Below are 9,052 nucleotides of genomic sequence, written 5' to 3' on the forward strand. Positions count from 1 at the left end.
TAATGTGACACGTGCTAAAAATAAGCAAAAGTAACCAAACAGGACCTCAGAGGAGCCTCCTGTACGGCCGCACGAAAGCAGACAACCCCGCAGCGCACATGTTTCTTTTTCTGACCGGAAGACCACCCGGACAGCTATGGCAAGCGCAGAGCCTTGATGCGGTGCGCTGCATGTGGTGTCTACAAGGCCCACTCAATTTTTCAAACACTCGAGTCTGTGGCGCGCCTCGGACGCTCCAATTTTCTGACCAAATTTTCATTAAAAGAATTGATGTTCATGTATTAGCGTCAAGAGCGTGATATGTCTTGGATAAAATAAAATTAGTAGTACGCAGGTGCATACGCTTATGTTTAGGATTTTATATTTTGACGTGACGGAGAAATTATGATTTTAATAATGATGATTAATGTCTGCATGCGATAGTATAAGTATTAGCTTTGAAGGAGTTGCTTAATTCTACATATTCATCAGTGTGGGATAACTGCATAATAATCACATTCACGTTGTCTTTGCTTGTGTGGAAAAGTAAACCAGCTGTTAGTGATATGATAACATAGTACATAATTACATAGTAGTGATAGAAGTCGGGTATTAAAATAACTAAACACATCTAACAGCAGTGCTTGTTGACTAAATGGACAAATTGGTCAGTAAACATCTCAAGAGTAGATTGTGGAGAAGTATTTCCTGTGTATGTAAGTGTGACGGCGTTCGAAGCAGTAGCATTGCCAGTATTTGGAGAAATTGCAAGAGGAAGTACGTTGCTGTAGTTGGCGGATAGCTCTGCAATCTCAGCGATGAAGTTCCAATGTTGATTTTCTATCTTTTTCAAATGTTTCATCTCATCGACACATGTGTCCTAAAAAATCCATGCCCAAGACATAGCTGATTCCTTCTCTTTTTGAGTCTTCAATAGGTTGGCGTGGTTGTGATCAACTAAAGTTAATTTCCCTTCGCTTGTGATATTGTGAATGGCATCATCGTAGGCTGATTCTATTGCTCCGCCTACGGTATCTATGAAATCACTATAGTAAGTTGGTTTCTTATTATGCGGAAGGGGTGTTCGCTGCGTTGGCATAATAGTAATGAAGGCAGTAAAGATAGAATGATTCATATAGATACATAAAGGCCTAGGCCTTGCGCAATTTGATCGAAAAATAGCTTTTTTGGTATCTGAATAGACGACATAGTTCTGCAACATTTAAAGTAGTTCCTTAGCTTTCATGTTGGAGTAGTACAGATTTGATGCGTTATACAAAGGAAAAAATGATTTGAACAATGGAAAATTCATACATGCAGTTTTGGTTGCGATATCGCCTTCGTGTTTACTTCGTTCTGAAAGTGGTTACCATGTGGAAAGGTCATAGCTTTAAGAGATGAAAGTACATTGCATCTTGGATAGCTATTTATATAAGATATTTCTAGTTACAAACACCTGTAGGCAAAGGTGGACACGTATGAAATATCGTGGCAGCTAATCTTCTTGTCGTGTATTCGTCGTGTCATGCAAGTGCTGCGCATGAAAGTTGTGTTTATCCGTGTGTCTATGTCTTGTATACGTGTGATATCCTTCAATCGACAATGTGGTTTTCACGTATTGGGTCGGGATCGACCCATTCGTTCCGAAAAGCCCAGTAGTTGGTGTAGCAAAGAAACACGAGGTCACCAGTAGCTTCCACTGTGGGTGCCTGACTTTCTGCGTCTTCTTTCGTGTGTTTGGTTTTTCACTCCGTGCAGAATCTAGCGTTGACGGCACTTAGCATCCTCAAAACCTAGGTCTAGGTCTAGAAAGGGAGTGTCGATTCGGACAGCACCCGAGGGGCAGGTGCACGATAACAGTCGATAAGAGAGAGGAAGTTTGTTGGTTTGTAGTGAATAGGTAAAATCTATCTAATGATGCTTGTTGGATTTGATTCGACTAACTGATCCATGTTTCATTTCGAATAGATCGGAGTAAGGAGGATGGAGGAAAGGTACGTGGGTCTCTTTCGATTCTCACAGTAAAGTGAAACGTTCGCTGACACTATGGTAAGATTATCGTTGGAACCCCAGTGATTCATAGGTTAGTTCATCAGTATTTAGTCTCTACATACAAACATAGGAGTAGATATATATAGTTTTGGTTATTCTATAGAAATGGACATGAATATTCACTGTAAAGAAATGGAAAAGCAGTTGACTAAGTAGGAAACGCCATTACTTGAACTGAAGGGGTCATAGATATATGAAGTTCTCTTAACGTGGTTATAGTATGTTGATGTTGTCAATAAATTGTTGATGTCAAATAACTATGTATTTGCCGTTATATTACTAAATTAAATTGAAGACATAACCTGAGTTGTGTCAATAGCATTGTAGTGTGCAGCATAGCCGTGGTAATGTATAGATCAGACGGTTATGTACACAATATTAGTGTTTGTAACCGATATTTTATATGACTATATTTGTTCATTACAACTCCAGTTTGTTCATCCTCAAATTGATTAGATTACGACTATAATTCATCTTTTCTATATTGACCCGTGTAGAATGACAACAGAAGAATTGGGACCTATGAGTGATATTGGAAAGACATTCCAGTGGTATGATGATTGGTACGGAAAGATTAGGACCAATGTTATTGGGAAGGTACAATACTATTGGCTAATTATCATTAATTAATAATATATTAATATCTAATTTTCTGGAACATGTGTTTTTGTATTTCAGGAAATAATTAGGATTAATGGAGTGTTAGTAGTGCGAGAGTTGGGTTGCCTGCTAAACAGCACACAACTACTGTCGTTGTAAAGATTAGTGAATCAAGACTAAGACTAATAAATTTCTTTTATGCGCGTTAGGCTTTAGATGGTGGCGTGGGAGACACGGGGTTTAGACTAGTTCGGGCAAGTGAAATCCCTACGTCCAGTATGAGGCGCTGCTCGTGTTGCCCACGCGGGGTCTGCAGTAGGGGTTACAGGAGGGTAGGAGAGGGAGCTGGCCCCAAGTCTCTTGGGTGTGCACTGGTGCTCTAAGGGGAGTGCGAGAGTTCTGTTCGCCTGGGCGCGTCCCCTGTCTCAGGCCCCTGGTTCTCCTTTTATAGTGCAAGGAGGCCACCAGGGTTACAAGTGAGACCGGGTGTGAGGAGGAGTAAATGAGATAAACTAAGTTAAGTAAAAAACAACGTGAGGAGTGGGACCAAGTTCCAAGGCCGCCGCTCCTCCACTCTGGTCTTCGGCTTCTGTCAGCGCGTCCGCTGGAAGAGGGTGGCTACCTTCGGATCCGATCGAGCATCTCCTCGGTGGCCGTTGCTGCCAGGCATGATGATGGTGTTCGGTCGTGGCATCTGTGCCCGTCGGGGAAGGTGGCTGATCCTGCCATCTTACTGATGGCCCGCGGAAGGCGGACGTCGCGTCCCTGTCGCCGGATACGTGGGGCACGAGGACGGGCGCGACTTCCTCCTGCTCCGGGCGGCGCAAGCCATGAGTGTCCTGCTGCGAATTAGGGGGATCTGCGGCCACTGTAGCCTATGTAGTCATGGCTACAATGTTCCGCTCGAGTACTTGTGGCGGGTCACATCGAGGGGCGCGGGTGCCTTTCTGCGTGCCAGAGCCACGGTGCATTTATGGCGAGACCGCTGGGGAGCCCACAAGATCCGTGCCCTCGTTCGTCAGTCTGCGCCCAAAGTGGACACTTGTCTCGTGGGCCTGGATGAGTCCGACCCCCTACGCCCGGGGTCGGGCGAGGCGGAGCCTTGCGGCGAGGGGTCGGACGCTCCCGACCCTGGGACTGCGAGTCGGGCGAGGCGGAGTTCTGCCATCGAGGGATCGGGATTGTTCGACCCCGGGGCCCTGGGTCAGGCGAGATGGAGTGGGATGTTCTTTTCCTCTACTGGGTCGGCGGTAATCATAATTACCGCAGGTGGGCCTGGGCCTTCATGACTGTTGCTTTAAGGGGCATTAGGAGGTCGTTAATATTCCCCCCGAACAGTAGCCCCCGAGCCTGTGGTGGAGCAAGGATGCTCCTCCAGAGGCTGCTTTCGTCGCTCATCGAGGATCTCTGCTCGCCCTGCAAGCTGCAGTTGATCAGGGATAGGGAGTGTTGTTGGTCCGTCTTGGCCGGGGAGTTTGATCAGGCGAGGTGTCCTATGGATGACTTGGCGCAGGAGGACTCCTCATTGCTCCGTAGGGCACTCCCGCCTCGAGTCCTCAAATCGCGACCACACGCGTGGTCATTGGTTGTGACACTAGCCCCCGAGCCCCCGCGCGTTGCAGGAGACCGATCAGGAGGCTAGATCGGCTTTTGATCGTTACCCCTCAAGCGTCCGTTCGCTGGGACGGAGGGGGTGAGCCGTGCCACGCTATCCTCGTTGGACGAACCGTGTGCTCGTTGAGCTGCGAACGGGTCGGTTCGAGTGGAGTCCCGGTCCCCGTTCGGGGGGGTCCGGCTCGGGCCAAGCTGGTGGCGTACTCCAGATTCCAGCTGGCCAGTTCATATAGTTCCCGAGTCCGTTCGATCGGATTCGGGGGCTCGTTGCCTTTCTTAGGGGAAAAACCATGAACTTAGATGCCAGCCCGGGCTCGAACGTGAGGTCGGGATGCCCTTTGCTTTCGCTTGCCTGGGTGGTGGCCGCTAGCGGACCCGTCCCTTCTTACCCCTTGCTCGGGGGATGTCCTAGGGCGGCTGTCGAACCCTGTGGAGGGCCAGCCTTCGAACCCCTGGACCGTAATGGGCCGTAAGAGCGTTTTCAGCTTTGTATCCCTTTTTTTCCTGAAGCAGGTCCTGATCCGCTTGCAGAGAAAGTTGTGCGCATGACCTCCAGGAGTAGAAGTGGCAGAAAATGCCGAGCTCGTGGGGTAGGAGGCGCGGTGTTCTCTGTGGTTAAAAAGAGATCGTGTGTATGGTTTCCGGAGAAAGACGGAGGTGACGGGATGTACCTGACGTCGCAATAGATGCGGTCGACTCGTATTTTGTTTGCCGCGTACTCCTTATAGAGCGGAAGAGCTTTCTTCATCATCATCCTCATCTTCATCATCATCGTCTTCATCCATCGTCGTGCCTGAGCCCCTCCGAAGCCTTCGGGGTTCCGCCACGGCCTTTTTCTTCTTCTGGCGAGTGGAGGCGCCTTCGTCGGCATCCTCCTCCCTCTTTGCCTTGCCCTTGGAGAGATCGAATATCGCCCCGACGGCCTCCTCGCCCAAGGCAAAGTTGGTGGCGGTGTCGAGGAGCTCCTTGGTGGTCCGTGGGCCTACACGCCCCAGTTCGTGGACTAGAGACCTATTGGAGGTCCTTGCCAGGAAGGCCCCGATGATGTCGACGTTGGCGACGTTGGAGAGCTCGGTGCGCTTCCTGGAGAAGCGTCGGATGTACTCTCGGAGAGTCTCACCCAACTCCTGGCGGCAGCTCCAGAGGTCCCAGGAGTTCCCGGGGTGCATGTATGTGCCCTGGAAGTTCCCTACAAAGATTTCTTTCAGGTCGTTCCAGTTACGGATCCGACCTGACGGGACGTGTTCCAGCCAGGCTCACGCTGAGTCGGCCAAGAACAGTGGGAGGTTGCGAATGATGAACAGGTCGTCATCCGCTCCGCCGGCCTGACAGGCAAGCCAGTAGTCGCTGAGCCAAGGCCCGGGGTTCGTCTTCCCAGAGTATTTGGCCACATTGGTGGGCTGTCTGAAGCGCGCTGGGAACGGCGCGTTCAGGATGCGTGGGAGAAGGCCCTAGGCCCCGCTGGGTCGGGGCTCGAGCTCCGATTTTCTCCACCGTCGTGGCGACCACCACGGTGTACGCGGTAGCTGTGGTCGGCTCTATCCTCCCTGTCCACACGGGAGTGTCTCCGCGCGTCCAAGGCGTCACGGGCGTCGCGGATGGGGCCGACGCGGCGGGGGATGGATGAAACCCCGTCGCCCGCGCGTGTTGGAGTCCGTCGAATGGGCGAGGCCCGAGTTCCCCCGTGGGAGGAAGGTTGATGGACAGATCCTCAACGCCTCTCGATAGGCGCAGAGGGTGTGACCCTGCTGGCGCCGTGTGTGCGGTGCCAGGATGTGGAGCTTTCTGCCTGCTGGACTGCTGCACACTCAAGCAAGTCGCATACCTCCTGGCGGGCTTGTCGCTCCTCGGGCCTTGCCGGATCGGGGAGTCATCGGAGTAGGGCTGCTGTGGCGGCGACGTTCTGGCTGGCGCGTGCGAAGAGTTGGGGATGATCCTCATCCCCGCAGATGCGCCGCTGAACGTTGCGGGCTCGATGACGCGCCCCGCCCTCGTTGCGGCGGTGCTCGTCCTCCTGGTGGGGCACCAGGACCCTGGCAAGGGCCTCAGTCATAGCTGCGGCGCGCGGTGGGGGAGCGCGCTGCTTCCCTTCAGCGCCGTCGTTGTTGGATCCCTCGGAGTGCACGTCGGCCATGAAGCACTCGTGCGAGCGGTGGTGACTCTCATCGTTGGAGCTGGCGTCGTGATTGGCCATCTGAAGCCGGTGATGTACGCGCAAAGGTCCCCTACCTGGCGTGCCAATTTTCATTGTCAAGATTAGCGGATCAAGACTAAGACTAGTAAATTTCTTTTATGCGCGTTAGGCTTCGGATGGTGGTGTGGGAGACACGGGGTTTAGACTGGTTCGGGCAAGTGAAAGCCCTACGTCCAGTATGAGGCGCTGCTCGTGTTGCCCACGCGGGGTCTGCAGTAGGGGTTACAGGAGGGCGGGAGAGGGAGCTGACCCCAAGTCTCTTGGGTGTGCACTGGTGCTCTAAGGGGAGTGCGAGAGTTCTGTTCGCTTGGGCGAATCCCCTATCTCAAGCCCCTGGTTCTCCTTTTATTGCGCAAGGAGGCCACCAGGGTTACAAGTGAGATCGGGTGTGAGGAGGAGTAAATGAGATAAACTAAGTTAAGTAAAAAACAACATGAGGAGTGGGACCAAGTTCCAAGGCCACCGCTCCTCCGCTCTAGCCTTCGGCTTCTGTCAGCGCGTCCGCCGGAATAGGGCGGCTACCTTCGGATCCAGTCGAGCATCTCTTCGGTGGCCGTTGCCACCAGGGATGATGATGGTGTTCGATCGTGGCATTTGTGCCCGTCGGGAAAGGCGACTGATCCTGCCATCTTGCTGACGGCCTGCGGAAGGCGGACGTGACGTCCCTGTCGCCGGATGCGCGGGGCGCGAGGACGGGCGCGACTTCCTCCTGCTCCAGGCGGTGCAAGCCATGAGTGTCCTGCTGCGAATGAGGGGGATCTGCGGCCACCGTAGCCTGTGCGGTCGTGGCTACAGTGTTCTGCTCGGGTACTTGTGGCGGGTCACGTCAAGGGGCGCGGGCACCTTTCTGCGTGCCAGAGCCGCGGTGCATTTATGGCGAGACCGCTGGGGGGCCCACAAGATCCGCACCCTCGTCCGTCGGTCTGCGCCCAAGGTGGACACTTGTCTCGTGGGCTCGGATGAGTCCGACCCCCTACGCCCGGGGTCGGGCGAGGCGGAGCCTTGCGGCGAGGGGTTAGACGCTCTCGACCCTAGGACCGTGGGTCGAGCGAGGCGGAGTTCCGCCATCGAGGGGTCGGGATTGTCCGACCCCGGGGCCCTGGGTCGGGCGAGACGGAGTGGGATGTTCTCTGCCTCTACTGGGTCGGCGGTAATCGTAATTACCGCAGGTGGGCCTGGGCCTTCATGACTGTTGCTTTAAGGGGCATTAGGAGGTCGTTAATATTCCCCCCAACAACTACATTTTAGCTTTACTTGCATAGAGAACAATAATTGGCAAGTAAGCCTTTCTTTTGAATTTTTCAAGAAATGGCAACATGTTCGACAATATGATAGATGTGTATATTTGCAGTATTTACATGACAATATTGAGGATGCGAAAGCATCTTTGTATAACAAAGTAGTGGAGCATCTAGTGCAAATTCACAGAATTGGTATTGCCGATTATAGTAGTAGAGAAAGAGACGTCATCTATGCAGAACAGGAATCAATGCACGAGAAGATGTGTCAACTACTCTATATTAACTTTGATATTCTATTTGGTTGGGAAGTTGGATTGGTTGAAGTAGAAAGACTATATCAGGTATATGGTTATAGTTTGATCGATTCTGATCTCAGTGGTATTGAAAATGCAACGACGAAGATGCAGACTTAGTTTATAAATGTACTTAGAGATAGAGTATTGATATTTAGAGATGATGTAGTTGAAAGCAAAGCGAGGCTAAAGATCTTGAATGAGTAGAGAAACATATATATAAGCAGGGTTAATGTCAATATGCGTGAAGCTATAAAGGTATGAGTTATGACCACAATCGTTTCTTACATGTTCTTCTTAAAATGATCGTAGCATGATCAATCTAAAGATAGATTTTGTCATTGTACTTACAGTTGCTAATATATGCAGAAGTGGAGAAGGATTGTTTCTGTTTCAAATAAATTCATCTTCTATAATATAATTGATGGATCTCGAAATGAAAAGGCAGAAGTGGAGATAGTACAAATGGAAACAGAAACAAAATACGACTTTGCAAGTGTAGAAGAAGATGTGTATAAAGAAGGCATTGCATCCATTGAAAATGCAAGGAATGATGTTTATTTTGGACATAATTATCGATCAGTGGCTATTGATATGGAGGATAAAATCAAGGGAAACAAATTGAAAAATGAAATGGTGGAATTTGGATCCAAGATGATTTCGAAGTGGAAGTCCATGGTTGCAGCAATACAATACATTCATACTGTTTGGAGTGAAGCTCATAATCAAGTGGCTCAATGTCGAAACACCATAGGTAAACATGAAATGGCATCAGAAATAATAAACAATGTTGCTGATCTACTCGCAAGAAGCTCATATGGATTAGAACCTAATATGCGTAGATTTGAAGCAGCATCTATTTGAGTAGAATGTAAGAGTGAATCTATATGTATAAAACATTGTAGGCATACTTGGTGTAAGTGTAAGTTTTGCAATTGTATGCTCATCGAAGCATCATTCATTTTGTTGTGGCATTAGCTGTAGCATAGAAGATCTAATTTTCTCTGAGCTTAGGTAGCTGGCGGGCCACACACAGCCTGTTCGCTTCAGCTTATAAGCCGGCTGAAAAGCTAAAACGG

The sequence above is a fragment of the Setaria viridis genome, chromosome 3, assembly GCF_005286985.2.
Source record: "Setaria viridis chromosome 3, Setaria_viridis_v4.0, whole genome shotgun sequence".
Taxonomy (NCBI): domain Eukaryota; kingdom Viridiplantae; phylum Streptophyta; class Magnoliopsida; order Poales; family Poaceae; genus Setaria; species Setaria viridis.